The following is a 27,039-nucleotide window of genomic DNA, read 5'->3' on the forward strand; positions in this document are numbered from 1 at the left end:
GCAAAACCCAGCATACTTTGAACCCCCTTCAATGAATTTGGGGATGGCCAGTTCAGGATAGCATCTACCTTGTGTACATCCATTCGGATTCCATTCGGGCTGAGCATAAAGCCCAGGAATTCCACCTCGGAGACATGGAATGAGCATTTTTCGAGCTTGGCGTAGAGCTGGTGTTGACAGAGTTTCTCCAATACGGATCGGACGTGTTTAACGTGGTCCTGCTTTGATGCGGAATATACTAGGATATCGTCGATGTACACTAGAGCACAGACATCAATCAATTCCCGTAGGACATCGTTCATGAAGTATTGAAATGCAGCAGGTGCGTTGCAAAGGCCAAAGGGCATTACTTGAAATTCGTACAAGCCGTATATGGTGCGAAAAGCGGTTTTCCATTCGTCCCCCTGTTTTACGCGAACAAGGTGATATGCCCCCCTCAGGTCTAGTTTTGTGTAGATTTGGGCATCTTTGACTTGATCAAGCAATTCAGGGATCAGTGGCAGGGGGTAGCAATTTTTTTACGGTAATCTGGTTCAGTGCGCGATAGTCGATGCACGTTCTCAAGCCCCCCTCCTTTTTCCGTACAAAGAATAGAGACTTCGGCTGCTAGAGGCTGCTGGAGACTTCGAGGGACGGATGAACCCGTTGGCCATGTATTGGTCAAGATAGGCCTTCAGGTGCTGGTTTTCTGGTTCCGTGAGTGCGTAAATTCGCCCACAAGGGATTTGTGCGCCGGGTATCAGGTCGATTTGGCAATCGTATGGTCTACGCGTTGGCAGGGTATTAGCCTGTTCTTTCTGAAAGACATCTTGAAAGTCCTGGTATTCACTTGGTAGGGTGCCGATTGCCACAGTCGCAAGCGTGGAGGTTCTGGTGTCCATTGGTTGTTTCTCCTGGCGATAACATGTGTGGGAGCAAGTCTCGGGAAAGGTCAATTCTTTTGCTCGCCAATCGATTCGAGCATTGTGAGCTAGCAACCTTGGCATTCCCAAAATCAACCGGAACCGTGGTGCCTTAATGAGGTCGAAAACGATAGATTCTTGGTGTCCATCCTGGCACAGAAGGGTTAAAACTGCAGTGCATTGGCATACTGGACCAGAAGCTATTTCCGTGCCATCGACAGTGGTAACAGTGTCGGTGGTTGATTTAGGGCATAACGGAAGCCCCATCTTTGCCGTGAGATCCTGGTCGATGTAATTCCCAATGGCTCCACTGTCTATGTACGCTCTTACTGCGTGCATCCGAGATGGTTGTTGGTGATTGATCAAGACCACAGATAGTGCAAAATGGGAGGTCTGTAGTTCACTTTCCCCCCTACACTTGCCGGGCTGTGGAGTTTTCCGATTCCTTGATGGTATCTTCCTTGTCCGTGGCCACTACCGTCCTCCTCGGTGGCTTCACAGGGTACTCTTTAAGGAAATGACCTGACCTTCCACAGTGCTGTCATGATGCCTACCCCCGGGCATCCAGACCAAGGATTACAAAGCATGCTCGGATTTGCCAATTTCTACCGCAGATTCATTCCGGATTTCTCACATGTTGTACACCCTATCACAGCACTCTTGTGAAAAAACAAACGCTTCTTGTGGACTGAAGAAGCTGAAAACGCCTTCCAAGAGTTGAAAGTGAAATTCACGTCTGCACCTGTATTAAAGCACCCACGCCCTGAACTTCCATTCATAGTTGAAACTGATGCATCCAGTTTAGCCATGGGAGCTGTCCTGTCCCAGAAGGATCCTGAAACTGGTCAACTTCACCGAGTAGCATTTTGGTCCAGAAAGTTTTCGGCACCCGAGTTAAACTATGCGGTTACCGATAAAGAGTTATTAGCCATCAAATCCGCCTTCAAGGCTTGGCGGCACTATCTTCTCGGTGCCAGGCATACCATTACTGTAATCACCGATCACCGGAACTTGCAGTATTTAAAAACAGCAAAGGCCCAATCGTCACGCAAACTTCGATGGGCATTGTTCTTTGCCGAGTTCGATTTCGTGATCACTTATTGACTAGGCTGTAAAAATGGCAAAGCAGACGCCTTATCCCGAATAGGGATGAGAGAAGCATATGTGAACCCAGAACCGGTACCTATAATTTCAGAACAAAGAATTCTTGGCATAACTACTCTACAGACACTAGAGGATATTCAGGTACAGATCCAACAACTCTTTGATCCAACAGCCCTGCAGGACTGGGTAAAGAAAGGCCCGGACTACTCAGTCATCAATGATCTACCTTATTATCAAGGGCGACTATTTCAGCCACACAAGGAACTACAAGAACTAGTCATCTCCAATTATCATGACACCCTGATGGAAGGGCACCAAGGTATCGCAAAGACTGAAGCTAAAATTAAGAGACAATTCTGGTGGCCCACCTGGCGAAAAGACATAAAGTCATTTGTAATGTCTTGTGGCATTTGCTCCCAAAACAAAAGTCAGAAGAAAAAACCAGCTGGACTTTCACAACCTTTGGATATCCCGCCTACACCATGGCACACCTTATTGTTAGACTTTATTACAGACCTACCTCCATGTAATGGATTTAACACCATTCTAGTTATTGTGGATCTTTTTTCCAAGATGGCCCACTTTATTCCTTTAAAGGGATTACCTTCTGCTTCAATCCTTGCCAAGGAGTTCCTCGAAAACATTGTTCGCATGCACAGATTTCCTTCCACATTGGTCTCTGACTGAGGTAGCCAATTCATTTCACATTTTTGGATTTTTTTTTGTCAATTGGCGCATATCGACGAGAGGTTATCAACCAGTCACCACCCCCAGACTGATGGTCAGACGGAGAGGACCAACCAGACTCTTGAAGAATACCTGCGTTGTATGTTACACCAGACTGAAGGTAATTGGAAGGACATTCTATGGATTGCCGAAGTCGCATACAATAACTCTGTACATTCTGGAACTGGACAAAGCCCCTTTTATACCATATACGGGCACCATCCTCGAACCTCAGAACTTGATATGATATGATATGATATGATATTTGTAACGCGCCTATACACAAGTGTTTCAACTTGACTCACCTCAACACTTAGAAATGCCTGCAGTGAACCATCTGCACGCTACTATTAACAAGCCTTTAAGGAAGCAACTGAACATTTGAAGCAAGCGAAAGAAAAATACAAGAAAAATGCTGATCAGCATAGAAGTGATGCTCCACAATACCAGATTGGGGATCAAGTTTGGTTGGCCACAAAACACATACCTTTAAAGGGAACGCGGACCTTTAACCCTAGATATTTGGGACTTTACTCTATTAAGGCCATTATCAACCCGGTGGCCGTCAAATTGGAATTACTTGCTAGTATGCAGATTCACCCCATCTTCCATGTGTCGCTTCTGAAGCCAGTACAACCTGGAACAAGACTAACCAAGCCACCTGACCCCATCCTTGTAGACGGGGAACCCGAATTTGAAGTTAAAAGTATCCTGGACTCCAAAATGGTTAAGTCAAAACTTTTTTATTTAATCGACTGGAAAGGCTACGGACCACAAGAAAGGTCATGGGAACCTAGTGACCACGTTCATGCACCTCGGTTGGTGAGAAGATTCCACCGGAATTTCCCAGACAAACCAGGACCAAGGGGAAGAATGACTTTAGGAGGGGCCTTGGTGGGGAGTGCTGTCATGATGCCTACCCCCGGGCATCCAGACCAAGTCCAGCAACCCCAGAAGCAGTCATCATGTTACCCAGAGAAAGCACAGCAACCCTTGTTAGGGGCTATATGGGTACAGTCCTGGCATCTATGGCGCCAGGCTCATATGGGGGAACAGTCCTGGCACCATAGGCGCCATGCTCATATGTTAAAACTTAGCTGATGCAGACCATGCTGCAAGAGATCCAAGCCCAGGTGAGGCTTGGAAGGGACTACTTTATCTAGGGACTATTTTGTTACTCAGTGAGGTGGTAGTGGAGGAATATTTACCTGGGACTACTTTGGCAGCTATTTAAACCACGCCCGAAGGGAAGCACACGCTTCGCGTTATTCTGCATCCTGCAGCGTAACGCTCACCGTGCCTGCAGTCAGCATCCAGCCTCGTGCCACGCCCTCCTCGAGTCCAGAGCGCCTAGAAAGAAGGGAACGAAGAAGAAAGGTTAGAACAAGAACATTATTGGGTTTCTTTCCTGATTCCGGATTCATCGCACCTTTGAACGAGAACAATACTTTATTTTAAACACGGTGCATCGTCAGCAGCAGCGCCGCGCCATACTCACCGTTCCTCGCAGCATCTCTACGATCCGGCGCTGTCACCATCATTAAGTTGCCGCATTCCAGCACCTAAGGGGGACAAGAAAACAACAAGGTGAGCCGAGGGGAAACAAATAAGGACAATCTCTTGCCACCATATATTTACCTGATTTTACCGCCGGAGGTATTATTCACCAGCACGCCAAATCTTCTTACTCCGCACCTGTAAGAAAAGAGACAGCAGCAAGTTAAACTTTGGCATCATTTAACGGACAGTGTGGGATAGCATAGACTCTTACCTGAACGCTTTCAGCTGCCACGGAACTATCTTCTTTTGGGTCTAAGCTGCAAGATAAACAAAGGAATTGGACAAGAGTGATTATTCAGACATTTTTGAACTCTTTAGAACTATATACTTACGGCCCTTCGCCAGGAGTTTTGGAGCCAAGATTTGTCTAGAACTCTTCCAATATCCTCAAGCCAGTGAAGTAACTGGCCATCAACGTGCCCCTGCGTTCCTCGCAGGATGGAGAGCTCATTATTCAAAACTATAAGGTGAGCTTTGTGAACAGGAATATCAGAGGTGATAAATGGGGACGCAGTGAGGGGCTATTACTCAACTCCACGGGTGGCTAATTCCCTTTCTCCGCCTTTAGGAGACTACTTCTACGGGTCAAGCAGACGAAGCTAGGTGGGCCAGTCCAGTCAATCATCTCTAAACTATGCATCACGTTGGTGGAGACCGTGGCTGTCCAGTTCTACCCGACACCCCTGTGGGAACCAGGTGAGCGTAACAAGTACAGACATAACTGCTGCTGTCTCCTTTTATCCCTTTCCGCTTTAGTCAAGGGGGATCTGACCCCCCGATTTGCATTGGTTCTCCAGAACCTTCTGTTGTTCGGGCAGTACTGTCCTTTGAACGCACATACATAGGGCGAGGGTCCGGTCTGGTTCGACCTGCTCTTCGGTCCTGCAACCTATGATCCAGTTGAACAACAAGGTCAATGAATTCTGAGCAGTCTTTCAGGGGGTTCACTACTTGTGTGAAAACATCCTTCAGCTCCCCCCGCGACCCCCGATGAAATAACGTGGTTCTCTTCTCCACTGGCCATTCTGCTTCAACTACAAGTCTATTGAACGTGTCTATGTATGTTAATAGGTCTTGCTTCCCTTGGCGTAGGGACAGAAGTTCGTTGTCTAATGCCTGCCCATGAGTACGACGGGCGAACAGCTTTTCCATCTCCTGCTGAAAGCCCCTGAAGTCATGCAACAAAGGATCGTCTTGGGCCACAAAGGGTACAGACCAGTCTGCGGCGCTACCACTCAGGTAGGATAGCACAAAAGCGACCCGTGATTGGTCATTCGGAAAGGCCTCTGGCCTACAAAGGAAGTGCAGGCGGCACTGGTTCATGAATGTTGCAAACCTCTTGGGATCCTCTGTAAATTGTTCGGGCAGGGCCAAGGGAACTGCCCCAGGAAGGGTTATCTGAACGGGATTAGCTGATGGCGCTGGCATCGAAGGCACGCTTCACGGCAATGGTGCATGCCCTGCTGTGACTGGAAAAGTTACCGGCTTAAATCATCAGTGCGTTCTTTGGCTACTATCAGCTCTCTCCTCAGGGTGTTGGTCTCCTGCCTGGCTGCATGTACTTTGGAATGGGGCTGCCCCAACATGTGGGCTAAATGGTCGGTTTCTGACCTTTCCATGACGCCCAGGTGGATTTTGATGTGAGGCTTTGCGTTCTGTAACGCTCACCTGGTATTCACGGGGACGTCACTCAGCCTGTTCTAACCTCTTACGACCTCGAACCCTTCCCTGGAGGCTATTCGACTGGAGACTGGGCCTTGTTATTTTGGATAGTGTGCTCTCCGTCCTGCTTTCAGCACAAGGGCGCGTTGATTGATGCAGGCTCGTTGCTGCCTAGTTACTTCACTGGCAAGAGTCCGACAGGTAAGTATAATGAGTCTTTTGAACAGTTCTTTAACTTCGTTCCTTTCTTTCCTTAGATGATGGCTGGCGTCCGGGAATGGCAGCATGCTGCTGAGATGAGTAGCGCTGAAGGTGAGTGAGAGCGCGATGCGCGATGCACCCCTTTCGTATTTGCATTGAACTGAGTTCTTTTTCTGTGTCTTTTAGGTGCTGCAACGTTTTCAGCGTGGATGCCGGTTATGAAGAACAAATGCGGTGGGTAAGCACGGTATGCGGCGCCTCTAGATGTTTCCCGCTAACCTGGAGTGTCTTTTCCCTCTTGCAGATGGATGAGAAGTTCCGGAGACAGAGTTCCCTCAGAGCAGCTGGGATCCAGGTAAGCGTTTGAAGCTCGTACAGTATTTAAAAATAAGCGAAGATTTGCAGAATGCTTACTAATGCCTTTTTTCTGTTCTTTTCCCTTTTCCTTAGGAAGTAGCGTGCCGGGATGGGAATGACACCACCGAAGATGCCCGCAGAACAGAAGGAGCGATGAATGATGGGCAGAAGCGCCACAAGGTAAGGCTGTTCCTAACAGTGTTCTTGTTCTTGCAAGAGCTGAGCGCAGAAGAAAGATGCAGGCCTACTGGAGACCGATCTGAACACGGTGAGTGTCACGCTGCAGGTGCAGAAAACGCAAAGCATGTTTCTCAGCCTGGGTGTGGCTTAAATAGTCTCTGGGTATCCCAGGTGTCTCTGGGCTGAACCACACCCAAAAGACTAGACCGCACATGCAGTTCTGGGAACCGAAATATGTGTGGGCATCCATCTTGTCCCCATCAATGCACTACAAGTCCAATCCCCAATGTTATACTATGGGAGTGAGTGAGTTTGGTGCTACAAGCGCCAAGTCTGACTCCAAGTGGGTCTTTGGAGGGATGCAGAGGCCCTTGAGGGCCATGTAGGTGATCGTGGCCTGGCTCCAGCCTGACATCTTGGAGGGCTGGGGACATGAGGGGCAGTAATCATGACATACATTCAGGACTGTCACTATGGCGACGAAGAGGGTTCCGAAGGGCAGACTGGTCGCCAGTACAACACGCTGCATTGCTAAATGAACTAATAGAAGCATTAGCGGAACCATCAGTAGTGGCAGTGGTGAAATGCCAGGCCCATACTAACAACACAGACGCGATCTCATTGGGAAACGCGGCAGCAGACGCAGCAGCGAAAGACGCCGTGTATTTCAATGTACCCCCAACAACTGAACGTATTGTTAAAACGCCCAATGCAGAACCGTCGGAAGAGGGGTATAGCAATACACCAATAATACAAATAATAAAATTACAGAGAAGAGCACCAATAGAAGAGCAAGAGTTGTGGGCCAAACGAGGGTGCAAACAGTCACCAACAGATCTGATCTGGAGACAGGAATTAACTGGGAAGGTAGTGATGCCAGTGGAGCTATTAGAAACAGCGTTCCAACAGTTGCATTTTCCGACCCATGTAGCCAAACAACATATCGCGGCGGACATACATGAGCATTGGTTTGTTCCCAACCTGCAGGAACATCTGTCAAAATTCACCATAGAATGTATCACATGTCAAACATACAGTTCAGGGATGACCCTAAGAGCATTGTGAGGAACACTGCCATGCCCAGTAGGACCATTTATAGAACGCCATATCGATTACATGGATATGAGAGAAAGGTGTAATGGAGCAAGATACTTAATTGTGGTGGTATGCCCATTTTCCAGGTGGGTGGAAGCTGGACAATGTCCCCACCCGGACACGAAGTGTGCTGCGAAATTTCTGGTATGGGAGGTGTTCCCAGGTGGGGAATCTGTGACGTAATAAGATCAGACAATGGCACACATTTTGTGAATGACCTCTTCAAAGAAGTAACATCGCTCTCAGTGGTTAAGCAAAAACTGTGTTCAATGTATCATCCAATGGCTAACGGAATGGTGGAAAAGATCAACGGCCTGCTTAAAAGTAAATTGTCAAAGTTGTGCAACACACTCAAGAAGAACTTGGGTGTATTGCTTGCTCCTAGCACTGTTGCAACTCAGGACGCAACCAAGCAAGGACCACCACTTGAGCCCCCACGAAATAGTGATGGGCAGGTGTATCCATACGCCACTCTCCCGAATAAGAAAAGCATCAGATGTGCACAGGGCTGCCACAGTGCTGGAGGAGGAATTTAAGGAATACATATCATAGCGCAACAAATTGCACCACCCTTCACTGAGAACACTGCAACAGATACTGCAATGCCAGCCCAAGACAGTCCAGAGGGCCCCTTAATGCCAGGAGAAAACGTATATGTGCAGAGATTTGTTCAAAGATGGAACTCGCAAAGATTTCATGGACCCTACAAGGTCATCCATTGTACACCCACAAAAATTGCCAATGGAATGAAAAAGTAATTACAAAAACAGTATAACATGACAATGAATAAGAATATGTTTACATCTTGTCCTCGACATCTCTCTCTCTCTCTCTCTCTCTCTCTTATTTTCTATCAGCGTTAATGAAAAGCAAAAGAAATTATGTGTGCACGGAAATAATGTTAATTGCTCATTGTAAATAAAATGTAGGGTAAATAAGGAATAGTAATATTAAGAGATGTGTAGCAACATAAGGGTGACATGACAAAAAGTAATGAACTAACTAATGAAATGAATTAATGAATGCTTGTCACTTAACCATCTTATATCACCCCTCCAGGTAACACAATGGCCGAAAGGAGCACGCTCACAGATAATGGCATATTGTTAGTTAGTGACAGGGCTGTAAATAGAGCCAATAAGTGCTATAATATCGAGTGTGGCCTGAAATATTCTGCTATATTGTTTTCTGTAATGTTATCCTTTATGGCCTGGTATTACACTGTGCTCTGCATTGTTCAGGATATGAAAAGGGGGGGAGCGGAGCGCAGCTAATACGAGAAGGGTCAGTACTCATATGGACAGGGGTAAAAACAATGTGGAGAGATAATTATTCTGCTGATAATTCTACTGTCGATACAAACCTCTCTATGGTGCACTTTAATGACACAACAACAGCCCCCTCCTTTCACTTGCAGCTATAAACCCGAGTAATGATAATGAAACAAACAAGTATGACAGTGACTATTTCTGGGTAAATGAGCCTAACCAAATTAATGTCAATGCACAGACAACCAAGGAATCTACCTCACAAGAATCGATAATGCACTTTTATATTGCTGCTACTTACGAATCACCACACCTGCCATCTAACTACACTGTGAATGATGTCAATGACACAGCATGGGCAGGGGTGTTCCCTATACACTACTGAAAAGTCAAGAGTTACCAAAAAGGGGGAAGGAGAAAAGGAAAAAGGGGGGCGGGCGGGAAAAGATATGATATCTACCACGGCTTGGGATTAGACGAAATAGAAGACCCCCGCCACCCTGACCAATCAAATAAATGGTACTCAGACATGAGTGTCACAGCAAAACAAGCCACGAATGAGAGCTGCTGTGTCTGCTCGCTCATACCGCATGCATCAGGAACCCCCAAAATACCAGTGCCACAAGAGGTACCCTTGTCAGACACCCAGTGTTTAATTCATCTCGTATTGTGTAGAATTCCGAGCACCTTCCAGGCACACACATTTACAATAGAGCTGCTGCAGAACGAGAGAACATGCACAAGCAGGCACCAAGAACCATTTTTCGTCATAAAAGGAACAAGATTCACGGAAAATAAATGGCATGACGAAACGATCAAGTTCAAAGCTGAAGCACTCAGATGACTCACTGAAGAGAACTTCCAATGGGTAAACGAAACATGTGCCCCCGTCTGGTCCCAGCACATCGCCAAATTCACGTGGGTCACTGCACTGGAAAAGGCCATCAAGACGCAGAAAGAAATCCAACATGAGCTTTGTTTCCACAGAGAAGGAAAGGTGCCTATGGGTGTCAACATACAGTGCAATAAAACAATTATAATTCCAGATATGAAGAAAGGTACAGCCGCACTCATGGACATGTACTGGGTCTGCGGCAAACAAGCATACCTGCACCTCCCGGCGTCATGGAAAGGCACTTGAGCCTTACCCACTCTACATTCACCTATGATGGTAATCCCGGAAAGCCACATCCAAGGAGGTGGAGGGAGATCGGCTGGCATATCGGCAGCAGGGCAGTTGGCTGGCACATCGGCAGCGCCCCAAATAGTGGTAACAGAGCCTCCAGCATATGAACGGTTGTCGAAAAATGACCTAAAAAACAGACTTTTTCGCAAAAGGAGATCATCAAACTATATCTCCTCACAGTCATCTGCTCTTCTTGCCGAGATCCCAGCGAAGTACAAACTCTTTAATTCTGCCGAAACATTCTTTGCTTCCCTCCTAACACCAGGGCTCTAGGGTCGAACTAACGCCAAATGGTTACAGATAGTACGCTGGGAGCTGATCCAACTAGGCAACGACACTGAAGAAGAGTTCAATGTGTTGAAGGTGGAACTTTGTGCTCTTCAGCTAATGACGATGCAGAACTGGTACATCCTAGATCTCCTCACAGCAATGGATCGCAGTGTTTGCTGAAAAAATCAGGAGCGCATGTTGTACATTCGTGCCCTCTGAAGATGCAGATAATGGAACCCTTTCTCAGCAGTACACAGCCTGGGAGAAAGAATGTGGACAGAGGAGGTACAGAACCGAGCACCTGGTTTGACAACATGTTCAGCTGGATACCATCCTGGTTCAACACTGTGATGAACATTTTCGTTCCTGTCATCGTCTTCAAAATGCTATTTTTCTATGTGTGCCAACTAGGTATCCGATGTTGTGCAAAATCTATGCCTAACTCAGCTATGATGATGGTAACGATGGGCCGACAGGCAACGGTAACAACTATGATAGATGCACAAATGCAAACTGGGGAACCCAACCCACCAAAGTATCGCATGACAGCAGTGTACCACCAGTCTACCACCAAAATGGGGACAGGGTGGACAACCTATATCATACCACAATAAAAGAACCCAGAGAGCTGCAATGGTACAAGGAAGTGTGGGTGGATTTGGATGGGGATGGAGGGATATACATGACATGCACCCCTGATGAATATGCAAGGAGAGGGCACAGTCTGAAAAGCGTATGTAGAGCATAGATGCCCATAAAAGGTACACCTACTTGGGATGAAGCAGTAGCTGAAGCTGAGTATTATCGAAGCGAGAAGAAAATAGATAATAGTTTGTTACTTTAGATGTAACAAAAGGGGGGAATGTGTGCGAGTGAGGGGCCAGTAAGCCCCTCCGTCCCTCCTCTTCTTTAGCACAGCTTGGACCATGTGCCTCCAATGGTGGGAAATGCCCTCATCGCCCTGATGTAATACCAGCGTCGGCTGGCGTTTGCATAGATGGGGCTGTTGTGCAGGACACGTGGCATCCATTTTGTGCCCCCTTGACTCCATCTTTGTAACTAGGCCTCGGTGCGATAATACGAAAAGGTTTCTCTCACAGTTTGGAACACTTCACAGCCTCATTCTCACGCTCGAGCCAGAGGTAATTGCAACAAAAACAAATGTAGCATCTCACTTTTCCTCTGAGATCACTGTACTGCGTGTGAACCGGCTTGAGCCAGGCCCTGTAGCTCATCCATCACCACAAGTCTGCTCATACCCCCTCACCCTCGCTATTGGAAAATTACTGCCAGTGTAACCCTGTGTCCTTGTAAGTTATTCTCTTGATGTACCAGATACGTGACCTCGCCATGATGCCCACCCAGCATGCCCCCAACTAACATAAGACCTCTGTTGCAGTATATTGTCTACCACTACTAACAAAAGTCAACCTGCCTCAGCCTCTTTACGAGTCTAGACCCTTAGCGCAATCAATGTTATCATGTTGGTCAAGACCCTTAACCTAATACCCCATATACATCTCAATAAGTAATGATGTAAATACATGAATGAAGTTTATAGGTCTATAATGATTTGCTCAAAGGACTTGCAATGATTATTATTTAGTGCATGTTTTATCAGGTTGTATTATGTTAGCTTAGTTAGTGGCCACCCCGCTTCTCAGCGATCGGACCCTCTCCCCTCCTGGACGCTGACAGCTGAACCACGTGATGTTCACCCTCCCGTCAACGGAGCAACCAATCCGGATGAAGCAGTGCCTCCATGAACCTATGCATCTATAATGTCTATCCAATCCTGCACTGATCTAGTACCCTATGTTAGTTGCGTCATCTATGACGATTTTTCACTTTATAATGTCGTGTAAATGTAATGTTTGCCAGAGCGCTCTCGGGCAGCAGAGTTCGCTGGATGCCAATCCTATATAATACATCTTCAACTCTCGCAGCCTGTCCTCTTAGCCTCATTCCCCGTCTGGGGTGTGTCTCATTTATTCGTATTGCACGTGGTGAGACGGGGAGGGCTCTTACACTGGTCACAGGCGCAGAGAACAAACTCCCAGCGGAAGCAGTTGACTGAACAACGGCTTCTGTTCAAAATGAGCTTATAAAGGCCCTTCCAGTCAAAATCCCAAGAGGATGTTAGCCAATAAGATAGCTCAGCCGGTTGAGCACTCACTGCTGCATCTGTGCGTGATCTGTAGGTTGCAGGCTAGAATCCCAGCAAGTCCAACTCAGCCTTTCATCTTTTCGAGGACGTTAAAGGAGTACTGACTTTGGTTTGGTGATCATTTTGATAAATATTTTCTATGTACAACACTTGGCCAAAAGCGCTATATAAATAACCATTTGACCATTAGATTGGATGTAGAATTTAGCATGGAGTCATTGCCTCTTTGCACCTTTGTATCATAACATTGGCATACCATTAGGTAGTAACAGCTCCAGAAAATGAGGACTCGTCAAATGACAATTCTGTTATCGAACCTCAAAACACACAATACAAGTCATGTTTGCTTTACTATGTAATTGTCTAGGTTTTTGTGATTTCAACATTTAAATATATACAGGAGAGATCAAATGGCCAGACCTTAGAGAAATATTGAAAGGTGTACTCTGTCATAATCCATAAAGCTGCTGTACGATAATTGTGCATGCGTCGGCTGGATGTTGCATATATTTTACTCTCTTGCAAAGGAGAAAAGCCATTTTTACTCTCTTAAAATCACATTTACTCTCATAGTTTAAAAACATGGAGTAAAATACTCCCACCTCAAAATCTTATCTGGAGCACTGCAGACAGACATTTACTTTGGCCTTCCTGACACAGATTATCCTTTGTTTTATTTTGGTAGGGAAATCCCACCTTAACAGTGTCCAAAATTGTGGTCACAGGACCTTGTTTCATCTTCATCTTGGCTAAATGGAACACATTTCTCCGGCCCTCTAATCATGAAATAACGCACAGAGAACAGATTTACTTTTTAATGAAAAGGACTTTTATTTCAAATTTCAGGATGGATTAAAGCCCAACTTGCCCTATGCTAAGGTGGGATTTCCTTACCTAAAGAAACTAAGGATAGTCTGTCAGTAACTTCAACTTAAAAGTCTGTCTGTGTCCAAAACCTATGTTTGCCCTCAAAACTAAAGACATACAATGTGTGGTCATGTCAGCACAAAAAGACCCATTGTTGAAAATAAAAGTTCTGAGCTTCTTCCAGCTCAGGCTTGGTACAGCTTCCCTTTCCCCAAGCTCAAACAGTTCCACAAAGAAAAGCTTGGGGTTCCCTTCCCCAAGCGTAACACAATCCAGAAAGATCTCAGGGGTCTCTTCCCCAAGATCAACACAGTTCCAAAATATCTTGAGGTTCCCTTCCCTAAGATAAAAACAGCTCCCAAAAAGGTTCACGTCTCTTCAGATGCACCAGTATTGCACAATTCCCACTGGCACTCCTTTTAACTTCTATCACAAATGCTTTCTTTTCACTTCACTACTTATATCATACAGCTTTGGTCTCTTCCTTAGTTCTTTCCCAGATTGCGCTAATCGGTCTAGGTGCAGTTGTCGGACCACATGGTCCACCCATTGCATGTCACACAACGGATAACCCTTGACACTTTGTGATGCTCTTGATCCTTCTTGAGTAACGCTGCTTTTCCACCTAGCACCAGTGTCAACACTTGACATTTGCTGTGATTTCTTTTTGCAGTCTTTTGGCTTTGCCACAACTTGCATTTCACCCTTTGTCTATTGGCAGTCTTTTGGCTTTGCCACAACTTGCATTCAACTTGTTCTTTTGAGTTGAACAACTTGTTTCTCACAATTGCCTTTCAGTCAGTTCAAAATTGTTCATAAAAAACTTTTACTTTGTTTCTCAATGCTTGCAAATATTTTCACTTCTTTCAACATAGCAGGTTATTCATTTTCCATATATTTTCTTTAATTCGGTATTCAATATTGGCCATTGTATTTCTCCCAATACTTGACCCCTTTTCTATGCTCCATTATTCCTTCACAATCACTGGGTAATTTAATCACAACTCTTTTGGCTTCACTCGAGTTCCAAACCCTCATGATACGCACCTCTTACTCATGAGGTAACATTGACTGTCTTGCATATACCCCAGAGCACCCTGGTATTGAGTACTTTCTCTCTTGTTTTCACTGGAGCTGCTCAGTATCCAGTGATGCTACCGAAATGAAAATAATGAATGAAAAGTTACCGAAAAACGTATGACAAATAAATATATAGGTGGTGGGTGTAAAGGGTTAAAAGGTGTGGGGGTTGGTTCAGGGCCGGGTTACTAGCATGGGGAAACAGGAGATTTTGGGGGGACCCCTGAATTAAAAATATATATATATATATTTTTTCCCCAGTAACTTTTCATTCGTTGAAATTAATTTCGGTAACATCACATGGAACCACAGCTGCTCTGATCCAGCTCGCATTTTCGTTCCTCTCTCTCCTGAGACGGGAGTCGCAGCGAGGAACGCCCGCTCTCTGAGAACCTTCCAGCTGTGTCCTTTGCCATTCAGGAGTTCTCCGTGTTCCCCAGCTCCAGCTGGGAACACATAACTCCAGCCAGTGCTGGGTCCCAGGTCCTCTTGTGACTCGCTCAGGTCGCAACACCTTCTTCCTCCCCTGGGCACATACAGCGTCCTCTTTGCCGGTCTGGTTCCTGTCTGCTCCTCGCCACATGCCAGCCACCTTCTCTCCAGGCAGGTTCTCTCTGCATGGCTGTTTGGGTCTGCTTTTAAGCACCTGTGGTCTCCCAATAGGCTGCAGGTGCAGGTAGTTTGCCTGACCCTCATTCTGACAATTAGGACATGCCTGACCCTTTCCAGGGATATTCCTCAACTCAGTACTATAGTAGTGAAACTGACTAGGAGTGTGTATTACTCCTAGTCACCTCTTCCTCGTCTCAGTCTTAAAGGGGCACATTTTAAAGTTATAGTGCATGTGTGCAAGAGGTATAGACCGCATGAAGGAAGGGGGAGGGTAAGATTCATTTTCATAGGGAAAAGGGGGATACCATGTCTCACCTGCAGACATCCTCTACCCACTTCCCAAGGATGCTCCACCCAGGTGATCCTCCTTCACATCTCCACTGGCAGGGTCAGGATCCAAAAGTGATGGCCTTTCCCTGGCCACCTGATCAGAGTATCCAAGGGGAGTAGGTGTCAGGATACCCTCAGGTGTCTCACAGTACTGTGAGAAACCCGAAGGTGTCTCACCCGCTAGTCCCAGTGGATCTCTCTCTCAGATGGCCAGGATACTGCCATCACCTTTGGATCCAGACCCTGGGGATGGACCAGTGCGGGAGGATCACCTTGGTGAGGGTCCTCGGGGAGCGGGAGTGGGACACTGGATGATGAGACGCGGTATCCTTCTCTTCCCTGTAACACCTTTATCCCTTCTTACCCGATGGGATATTTAGAAACTCAATCCCCCCAACCCCTACCTTTCCTGTATAAACATTTTCTCACGGACAGCTCGCTTTGGGAGAAAATGGACACACACCCAAGCTGTGTACCTGACATTTCCCAATACTATGGTCAGCAGAGGTCAGGCAATTATCAACAATCACTCACACCTGACTTCCATTACACTTCCCCATACAGATAAAAGGCTGATCACGAGAGCACACTCTGAGCGAGGCAAAACACACAAAGGTACAGCAGTTTCGAGTTGACAGTTGAACAAGGGGAGAAAGACGGCCAGGTGCGAGAAGTTTGTGAGACGGGCAACACCCTTAACCTCGTTGACAGGAAGCCGTTACTTTCCAGAAACCTTCAAGGTAGAAAACATAAGACCAGGAAAGAAGGCTAAAGATTCCTGCATTGTGCGTCGGAGGTATCAAGTGTCCTCCCACGTAACTGGCTAAGGCGGGGAGGAGCAGCGGATGCCGTGGTATCGTACTTGCCTCCAAGAACAAAGAAGCGTCAGAGACCAACACAGCCTGTGAGTTGGGGAGACCGATCTGTGTTGAAGTTAAGGTTGCAAGTGGCAACATTGTAAAGTGAATGCTGGAAGGAACATTGCTAAACGCGTGTGATGAAATACGCAAGTGAAGCTAAATTGCTGGTGAATATTTGAACATTAGAAGAAAAGATACAATACCATTAACAAAGCGGTCCGGCACTGTGAATGTGCTCAATTGAAGGTCTCTGTACGGTATCTTGATGAAAGGAAACTAAAGCAGAAGAGCAATGTGAAGTGTAAATTGTGTGAAGTGAATCAAAGTGGTCCTGCGACAGTTTAAGCAAAACCCATTGCACATTCGAAAGTCTTCGATTCTGGTATCGAAAGGGGATCTGAGCCCGGAGGAGGGGGATCCATGATCCGAGCCTGAACGAGGGAGACCAAGTTGTGAACATTGTAGAAAAGGGGTCTGAACAAGGGAGACCAAGTTGTGAATCTTGTGGAAACAGGGATCTGAGCTCAGGTGAGGGGGATCCATGGTCCGAGCCCAAAAGAGGGAGAGCAAGGGGGTCATTAAGAGTACGGCGGTAGGGGGTTAACAGCATCAGTAAGGTTGCCGGTGCCGTTAACCGCCTACCGCCGCATTCCGAGGTCCCTTAGCGGATCCCACTAAGGCCGGCTGGTTTTACCAGCCGCCCTTAGTGGGAGCCGCTAAGGGACCAGGGAGCTAATAACGGGCCCGCTATTTGCAGGCCCGTTATTAGCTCCTTCCCCATTCCCATTGAGCCCTATGGAGGCTCGAATGGGAATGGGGAATGGTTTTCAGAATGGGGACTTACCGGGTCCTCCAAGGTTGGAATGACATGGTAAGTCCCCATTCCGAGAACCCGGACCCAGACACGAGTTTGGAGGCAGCCATGACGCCAATAGTGTCATGGCTACCTCCAAACTCGTAATGACCCCCCAAGTTGTGAACATAGTAGAAAAAGGGTCTGAGCCTGGATGAGGGGGACCTGTGGTTCGAGCCCGAAGGAGGGAGACCAATGTTGAACTGCTGAAAGTAAAACCTGTTTTGTTTACGGCATCAGGCCCTCTGCATTAAGAGACTGTCATTGCAAGAAAGAGTTTGGCAGAAGGTCCTGATGTCTATGTGTTGAACTGTTACCTCGTGGCCAAGAAGCTAGGGTGTTTGCGAAGCTTGCAAGTGTTGCCTTGTCCCATGCAGAAAACGTGGGAAGGGAAGCTAATGGCTCACCTATCCTGACATATAATTTCTTGAACACTTTCCTTTTGCGTACATTGCATTGTTATCCCACACCATTTTGTATTTAGATCTAAGGATTGGCAATAGGTTTATTAGTATAGGCCTTTTTATTTTGGTAGATTCCACTAGGACTGCGCTAATATAATTTGATAGGTGTTTTACCAACCCATTGAAATTAAATAAACACCCTTGAACTGTGATCACTTGTGTCTGTCTTCACTGTTTCATACCATGCTTTCCTTACAGTACCTACACCGTTCCCGTTGGCTCCACCTTAAAGATTCCTGGGGGAAACAGGGAAATGTTGCACTTTCATAAACTCCTTCCTCTGTTGGGCCTCAGCCTTTCCCGATTCTAACACGAAAGCGGCTTTCTTGTTGTCTCACCTTGGGGGGGATAGCCGCAACATGGGCCAATCTTTTGCTAGAAGGGACTACTCTGGTTTTATATGACCTGGACACCCTCATTTCTGTAATGACAAAGGTCTTTGATCCTCGATTTAAGGCGCAAGCTAGGGACTTGGAGCTTTTTGTTTTATTATGTTTTTATTAGATTTTCATCAAAATATAACTCCATCACACAGGTTTCCTTGAATTACAATGGCACTAGTTAGTTCAATAACAATATATTAACATTATAAGCCTATATCTATATCCTAAAACACCCTCACACTAATAATTCATATATACTATCACCTTATGCAACAGCAATAACAAAACAACTATAAAATCCACACCAACACACATAAAGCATCATAATAAAGAACAGAGGGAGAGGTAGAAGAAGAAAAGAGAAAACATAAGCGGGTGATAGCAGCTCGCCGGCAGTCCAGCTGCTGGTTCAGACCCCAGCCGGTCCTTGGGGCCTTGTGTGAGTTTACACTTGTTTTTTTTGGTTCATTTGTAAATTGCACTCCAAGCGCGTTGTTTTCCCCTGCCCCCTCTCCCTGCAGACTCTTACTGGGCCCCCCCTCGCTCCCGCCTCCCTGCCCGCCCACCCCCCCTCTGATTGGTGACTGCCGGTGTCCCTCTGGACTACCCGACGGCTGCTCTCCCGCTCACCTCTTTGTAGAACGTAGCGGGTGAGAGCAGCTCGCTGGCAGTCCAGCTGCTGGTTCAGACCCCAGCCGGTCCTCTGGGCCTCGTGTGAGTTTACACTTGTTTTTTTTTGGTTTATTTGTAAATTGCGCTCCAAGCGCATTGTTTTCCCCCTCCCCCCTCCCCCTGCAGCCTCTTCCTGGTCCCCACCTCCCTCCCGCCTCCCTGTCCGCCCACCACTCTCCCTTCCCCCCTTTGTCTTAAACTGACCCTCCTGGGCAGCCCCTGCCCGGCAGCCCCCACGGCTAAGGGCCCCTTAGGCAAAGGGCGGCTCCCACGGCTGTGGCTCCTGTTTGTGTCTGCAGGTGTCCGCAGGGGACGCCTGTTGCCTGCCAGTATCCAATGATTTGTCCCACTCGCCTCCCTGCCTACCACTCCTCAGACTCATTAACACGGCTGGACATTCCCCTTTTTGGATAATACGCACTGTACCAGTATTTAAATTTACGCTGTGTAACTAGGCCTTTCTCCCCTTCTTAGGATTCTCATACTTAGGTGGTCTCTCCAACGTTGTTTAATACGCACTGTACCAGTATGTAAATTTGCGCTGTGTTAACTAGGCCTTTCTCCCCTTTTTTAGGATTCTCATACTTAGGTGGTCTCTCCAATGTTGTTTAATACGCACTGTACCAGTATTTAAATTTGCGCTATGTAAACTAGGCCTTTCTCCCCTTTTTTAGGACTCTCATACTTAGGTGGTCTCTTCAATGTTGTTCAATACGCACTGTACCAGTATTTAAATGTGCGCTGTGTAAACTAGGCCTTTCTCCCCTTTTAGGATTCTCATACTTAGGTGGCCTCCCCCCGATTTATTTTTTGAGCGTTGGAGCTCTTAACCCTGAAAGTCTGTCTTCCTGCGCTACTCAATTGTCACTCGCTATCTTGTCCGCCTGCTCTCACCTGTGTCTTCCCCTCTGTCCCCCTGCCTCTCCTCTCCCTACACTATAGTTCTCTCTATCTCTCCTATCTTCTCTAATTGCTTCTATATTGACTATCCTGCTCTCCTCACTAAATCTGGTAGGAAAAAGTTTAAAAAGGACATCCTGGTCTCCAATCCAGGCCTCCCTATCGCTGACACCTACACCAGTGCCTCCTCCAAGGAAACTCTCACAGACATCCTCTTTGCCGTGCCTTCACCTGACCTATGGACCCTTCATATGGTCTCTGTGCTTGCTCCTTTCTCCTCCTCTCCCATTATTGGTGGCACCCGTTGGGATGTCCTCTTGGCCTCCTTCCACTCCTCCAAGGTCATCATTAATGTTTACTCTAACGGGACCGTCTTGGTCCAAGGTCCTCAGGCCAACCTTCACCTTTTTGATAGACACTTCCCATGCCTCATCAACTTCCTTTCTTCTCCTGCTGTCCCCCCTCCCCTTTCCTCGGCTACATTGCCTTCTCCCTCCCTCTCTGCCCCCTCTCGGGCTCCTTCTACACCTCCGCAGGACGTACCCGTGATCTGTACCCCTCCCCGGAAGTCCTTCAAGAATGGCAACCTTCTCCACATTGCCACTCTCAACTCGCGTTCTGCTGTCAAACATTCCTCTGATATCTGCCGCCTTCTCGAAGAACTTGCCTCAATGTCCTCGGTCTCACTGAGACATTGTTCACGACCAGCTCTGTCACTAGCTTTGACATGCTTCTACCTGACGGCTACAAGATCCTCTCTGTGCCCAGGCCCAGCCCCTCTGGTGGGGGTGTTGCCCTTATCTTCCCTGAGTGGATTCCTGCCTCTGTCACTCCTACGCAGACCTACTCCACTTTTGCATGCCTTGTCTGCCGGCTCTCTCTCAACTAGCCATTCCCTTACTGTGGCTACTATCTATCGACCACCTGGTCAGATTTCCTCCTTCCTCTCCGAGTGGGCGGACCTCTCCTCCTCTCTCTTGGCCTCTACCACTCAACTCCTCATTCTTGAAGACTTCAACATCCACTTGGATGCCTCCTGTCCCCCCTCTGGACACTTTCGTGACCTCTGCGACTCTCTTTCACTAACCATTCTCCCCTCCGGCCCGACTCATTCTGCAGGGCACACTCTCGATACTCTGATCTCCTCTGACCTTCCCCTCTCTGTCCCCCTCTCCACTCCTCTCTCCTGGAGTGATCACTTTCTCCTATCCTCCCACCTCACCCTCCCTTCCCCTCAGGTCAAGCCACCTTCATCACTACCACCCACCTTCGCGGTCATCCGACCCATGAAGCGTGTGTCAGTTGAGGCTTTTGCAGCCACCTACTCACCCCCTCCTCCCCCTTTGGCTAACTCCCACCCTGACACAGCCCTCTCCATGCTCCACTCTGCTATATCTGATACTCTTGATATCCTTGTCCCCTATCATGAGAATCCGCCTGAAGCCCAAAGCCAAGTGTAACTCCTGGTATGACTCCGATCTCATCACCCTTAAACACAAGTGCAGGGTGGCCGAGAGGAAATGGCGTGCCTCATGTTCATCCTCTGACAAACTGGCCTGCAGCCTGCTGCAACGGCAATACCGGCTCTCCGCTCTCACCAAGAAGAGAGCCCATATCCAAGCCCGGATCTCTGCGGCAGCTAACAACTCGGCTGAACTCTTTAAAATATGCAAGGAACTGGCCAATCCTGCTGCAGTCTCTACCTCTCCTGTCCCTTCCCAGGCCCTCTGCACGGCACTGGCTTCTCACTTCATTTCCAAAACTCAGGACATCCTGTCCTCACTCTCCTCCTATCAACTCGCTCCCTCTATCCCCTGCTCTTCCTCTGGCCCTTCTGCTGCCACCCCCCCTCTCTTCCTTTCCCCTTTTTTCTGCAGACAAGGTTTCTCGGCAAGTTCGATCTATGAAAGTCTCGTCAAAACAGGTTCACCCCTGTTCCTCCAAAACTATCAAGGACCACATTGACTCCCTGGCTCCAGCCCTGGCTGATTTCTGCAATCACTCCTTCGCCACTGGAGTCTTCCCATCCCACCTGAAGCACTCCCTTGTGCACCCTCTTCTTAAGAAACCCTCTGCTGACCCCTCCTGCCCGGCTACCTATCGCCCAATCTCCATCACTCCCTTCCTGGGCAAGCTCCTGGAGAAATTGGCCATCTCCCATCTTAATCTCCACACCAAATCTGTTGGTTGTCTTCATGACCATCAGTCTAGCTTCAGGGCTGCCAGAAGCACGGAAACTGTTCTCCTGAACATCTGTGAAGACCTACTCTCCAACCTTGACTCCAACACCCCGTGTGGCCTTATCTTGCTTGATCTCTCTTCTGCCTTTGACACTGTCAACCACGCAATCCTGCTCAACCGTCTCCGTGATAACCTGGGTATCACTGGACAGGCTCTGGCGTGGCTGACTTCTTTCCTCTCCGACCGACCCTCCCAGGTTCAACTTGGGTCCTCCCTCTCCGATATCTTTTTCTCTACCTGTGGCGTCCACCAGGGTTCTAACCTCTCTCCTTGGCTATTCAACCAATACCTGGCACTAATTGCCCATCGCATCGCCGCTCTCTGCCCAAATTTTCAGTGCTATGCTGATGATACCCAGCTCATTTTCAGGCTACCCTCGGCCTCCTCCTCTCCTTCCCTCATCTCTGACTGTCTGTCTGCTATCCAGGAGTGGTGTGCCGCCAATGACCTCTGCCTTAATGCCAGTAAGACCGAGATTCTACTCATTGGCACACCCTCTCCCTCCTTCCCTTCAGCTCTCTGGCCGGCCTCTCTTGGCCCTCTTCCTGATGGTATTACCCGAATTGTTCGTTTACAATTGTTCGAATGACACAATTGTTCGAATAATAGGGGTCCTAATTGACCTTCTGCACAATTGACCGTATGGTCATTTTAATATATATTATGGGTTGGGTTGGTGTAATAATAATATAAGGGGATTGGGAGGGGGGTTGGGGTGGGGGTTGGATTGGGTGGGGGGCTGCGGGATGTTTCCCCCGCATATATATCCTAATTGACCGTTTAAATTCGGTCAATTGTGCAGAAGGTCAATTGTTATTCGAACAATTGACATTCAAACAATTCGTATACAACCTTCCTGCTCCCACCTGCAAGGCTAAAAACCTCGGGGTCATCTTCGACTCTACACTCTCCTTCTCTCCTCACAACTCCGATGTCTCTAAGAAGTCACACTACCATCTGCACCTCCTCAGAGGTATTCTTCCTCTCCTCTCCTTCCCCAAGAAGCTCTCTGTCTTCAGAGCCCTGGTTCTCTCTAAGATGGACTATTGCAACAGCCTCTATCTAAATCTGCCTACCTCTACTCTCCGCCCTCTGCAACTCATCTAAAACAGGATTGCGAGACTTGTCCATGGCCTCAAACCCATGAATCATATCTCTCCAGGACTAAAATTTCTGCACTGGCTCCCAGTGGCTGCAAGGATTAAGTTCAAAACCCTCTGCATTATCCACAAGGCCTTCTGGGGCCGGGGGCCGAATTACCTTCAACTCTCTCTTCCTAAATACTTTCCTTCTCGGGCTCTTCGCTCATCTGCCTCCAACTCCCTCAGGGTTAGCCGCTTCACCAAGCAACAAGTTGGTTGGTGATCTCTCTCCTCGGCTGGGGCCTCCCTCTGGAACAGCCTTCCTGCCTCCCTGAAACTTGAGGAGAACCATCTTCGGTTCCGGAAACACCTCAAAACCTTCCTCTTTGCTTCTGCTTTGTCTGCCTCTCTCCCCTGTTGAAATTCCCTGCCAATTCTGCACTGGTTACCTGGCCACCCTTTCTGATCTTGGGGCCAGGTCCCACCTTTTGCACACCTGCTCTGCCTCCCTGGCAACCCCCTGCACTTAGGGACTGGTTCTGTATCCCCTCAATCCCCTTACCAAAACGTATGTCTGCTCTTACCTTGCACTTGCCACCATCAGGCCGTTTTATTTATCGTATTTATTCTTCTTTCCCATGTACTGCACTTTCCCCTTTTCCCTTCCCCCTGGCACTCTTCCCTTTCTCCCTACCCTCGCACTTGCGCGATCTGAATGACACCGGGCCTAGTAGGATCGTTGTCTGTCTTCCTCTGTTTTCCCCTCCCTTGCCTCGTCGCGCCTTGAAACACTTGTTTATAGGCACGTTATAAATGCCATATCATATCATATCATAATAAAAAAAGAAACAAAAGTAAAAGGGGGGCCTCCCACTCCTCTCTCTCACTTCCGCACCATCATTCCGTTTCTTCATTCGTACAAGTTATTAAATTGCCCCCAAAATGAAAGATAACTATCCTCTTTACCTTTATCCTTCATTGACATTTTTTCATACTTGGACAAAATTTGCAACTCCACCAACCAGTCCTCAACAGTAAGTTTCTTTCTAGTCTTCCAGACCCTAAGGATTAGCTTAATTGCCACCATCACAGCTTTATCTATCCAAATATTATGACTTGGAGCTTTTGGATTTGTCTCAGGGGAAAAAGATATGCTTGATTATATAACCTGCTTCAACCAACTTGCTGCGGAGACGTCATTGCCTGAACATTAAAAAGCATCTCAAAGATGCCTTGCCTGTGGTCCTCACCATTCCTACTTCTTACCCAGATCTGGTATATTTGGTTCTACAGATCGAAGCTCATCATACTGAGAGAAAAGGTGAAGCACATCCAGCCCTAATATTTTCTGCTAGCAGGGGAACAACCAGTCCTTCTGAGCTGCCTTCTGAGCCTACACAAATAGAGGATATACACACTCCTCCAACTACCGCTGATAGGGAAAGAAGGCTTGCTTCTAATGCATGCTTTTACTGTTAGGGAAGTCCCAGAAACACTGTATACTAGAGGACAGGTTGCGTAAGTAACTGTTAACCCCCAAACTCCCAGTGATATTGGCCGACCGGCTTCAGTGGTTCATATAAGTATGACCACTTTCTTCAGGGCCTCGAATGCTTCAACGAGCATCAGTACATCTGCTTATGGATTGCTTGTAACTCGACCAAGGAATGTTTCTGTGCCTCGTGGGAACAGGAGGGGAGGGGGACACCAAATCATTTGTTTAATAATGGCACCCAAGTAATGTCTTCTTTGTGGAATTTAAATATCAGCCCCAAAATTAAATGTCCTTACCCAGATACGAGGCACAGACAATGCCCAATCCAAAAGCAGGATGGTGTAAGGAAGGCATGCTAACAACAGTATGACAGACACAAGTGACCACAGTTCAAGGGTGTTTATTGAACTTTCACAAGGGTGTGATAAACACCTATCTAAACCTAAATCTAAAGATGGGAGCAAGCTACAACCATCAAATAATAATAATGCAGTCCTAGAGGAGTCTTGTCAACATAAAAGGGCCTATACTAAAAAACCTATTGCCAATCCGTGTTACTAATTTACAAAGAGTGTTGGGTGAAGTTCATGAAAAAGAAAGAAGTGTTCACAAAATGGTAAGCCGGATGTTCGGCCCATTGGCTTCCCTTCCCCACGTTTTCAGCATGGGGCAAGGCGGTCCACTCGAGCAAAGCACAAACTTCTGCGGCACAAGGATACAGTTCTATTTTCACAGTTCAGGACCTCCTGTGTCCAAGTCTCTTTGCTTCTTGCAAGTCTTTTGAGTCAGAGGGCCTGGTGTACAAAAAAACCCATGCAAATGTTATTTTCCTTTTACCAGTATTCAATTATAGTGCTCGCCCTGGATCCCCTCAGCCGGGCTCAGATCAATTTCAAAACAACATTCAGAGAATTATTTCTCGGGTGACTCATGGTTCACCCCGTATACCTATCAGCCAGGGCTCAGATACTTTTCTTTCTTTCAATTTATCTCCCTCAGCCGGGCTTGGACCAATTGTAATGTACATTAAACTATCAAACACTTTTGAGTGTGCATAGGGTTTAGCTTGACCCATTTCATGACCACTTTGATCTCAATATTCCTATTTCTCACACTCAGCATCAGTTGGATACCTAACAGAGACTTTCGAATGAGCATCCATGTGGCGCCGGACCACTCAATTGTATCTTTTCTTGGCCTCCCAAACTTCAATTATAAAGTTCAACTCCTTTGGTTTCCAATTAAATTTGCGTCGCTCTTCACAATGCCTCACACACTGTTCTCTTTATACAGTGTTGTCGCTTGCAACCTTGGTTTAAAACACAAGCTGGTTTGGTATCAGTCTCTCTGACTCACCGGCTATGCTGTTTTTTCTGATGCCGCTTTGTTGTAGGAGCCAGGGACAGTACCATGGCGGCAATCGCTCTTCCCCTCCTTGATTATTGATGCGGGAAGTCCCAGGCACCTCAGACATACTGTGCAAGTTTGATCAGCCTTAGTTCTGGATCTTCGGTTTCTTACTTTCCAAGGCTCACGAAAGCAATGGTCTTACTTCCCCCCTGCAACCCTCTCTGGTATCACTGTCTTTCTCCTTGAATTAAACTGTCACCTTGGAACTGCTATTTCCTTGTGTGCTTTGCCTCGCTCAGAGTGTGCTTTCGTGCTCTGCCTTTTATGCGTGTGGAGAAGTGCAATGGAAGTCAGATGTGTGTAATTATCCGTAATTGCCTGACCTTGCCTGTCCATTGTGTTGGGAAATGTCAGGTATACTGCTCTGGTGTTAGTCCGTTGTCGCTCACGGTGGGCTGTCCGTGAGAAAGTGTTTGTGTTGGGAAATGGGGTTGGGGGTTGAGTTCTTAGGTATCCTACCGGGTAGGATGGGAAAAAGGTGTTACAGGGAAGGGAATACCGCCTCTCACCCTCTGGTGTCCCACTTCCACTCCCCGAAGACCCCTCAACCAGGTGATCCTGCCGCACTTGTCCATCCTCACGAACTGGATCCAAAAGTGATGGTCGTATCCTGGCCACCTGGATGACAGATCCCCGGGGACTAGCGGGTGAGACACCTTCAGGTTACTCATATACCCTTGCCCTATGCCATGTAGCCGCATCTGTTTCACAGGGGAACCGAGAGAGGAAATCCATGTTCCCTTGGACTTTATTTTTACAGTGCTCCACAGTGAAACAGTAGGGTTACAGGTCTAAGAACCATTGCATGACTCGAGGCTTAGAGTCTTTTCTTTTGGCTAATCCAAACTAGTGGAGAATGGTCTGTGACGAGTGTGAATTTTCTTCCTACGAGGTAGTATCTAAGATGGATAATGGCCCACTTCATGGCAAGGGCATTTAATTCCAGCACAGAGTAATTTATTTCACGTGGGAAAAGTTTGTAGCTCGTAAACAAGATGGGATGTTCCAACCCATTGCAAATTTGAGATAAGACTGCTCCTAGCCCTGTAAGGGAGGTGCCTGTTTGCAGTACACATTGGGCGTCATTACGAAGCTTGCGCTCCCGTAATGAA

This window comes from Ambystoma mexicanum, chromosome 10, assembly GCF_040938575.1.
Source record: "Ambystoma mexicanum isolate Mex_15411 chromosome 10, UKY_AmexF1_1, whole genome shotgun sequence".
NCBI lineage: Eukaryota > Metazoa > Chordata > Amphibia > Caudata > Ambystomatidae > Ambystoma > Ambystoma mexicanum.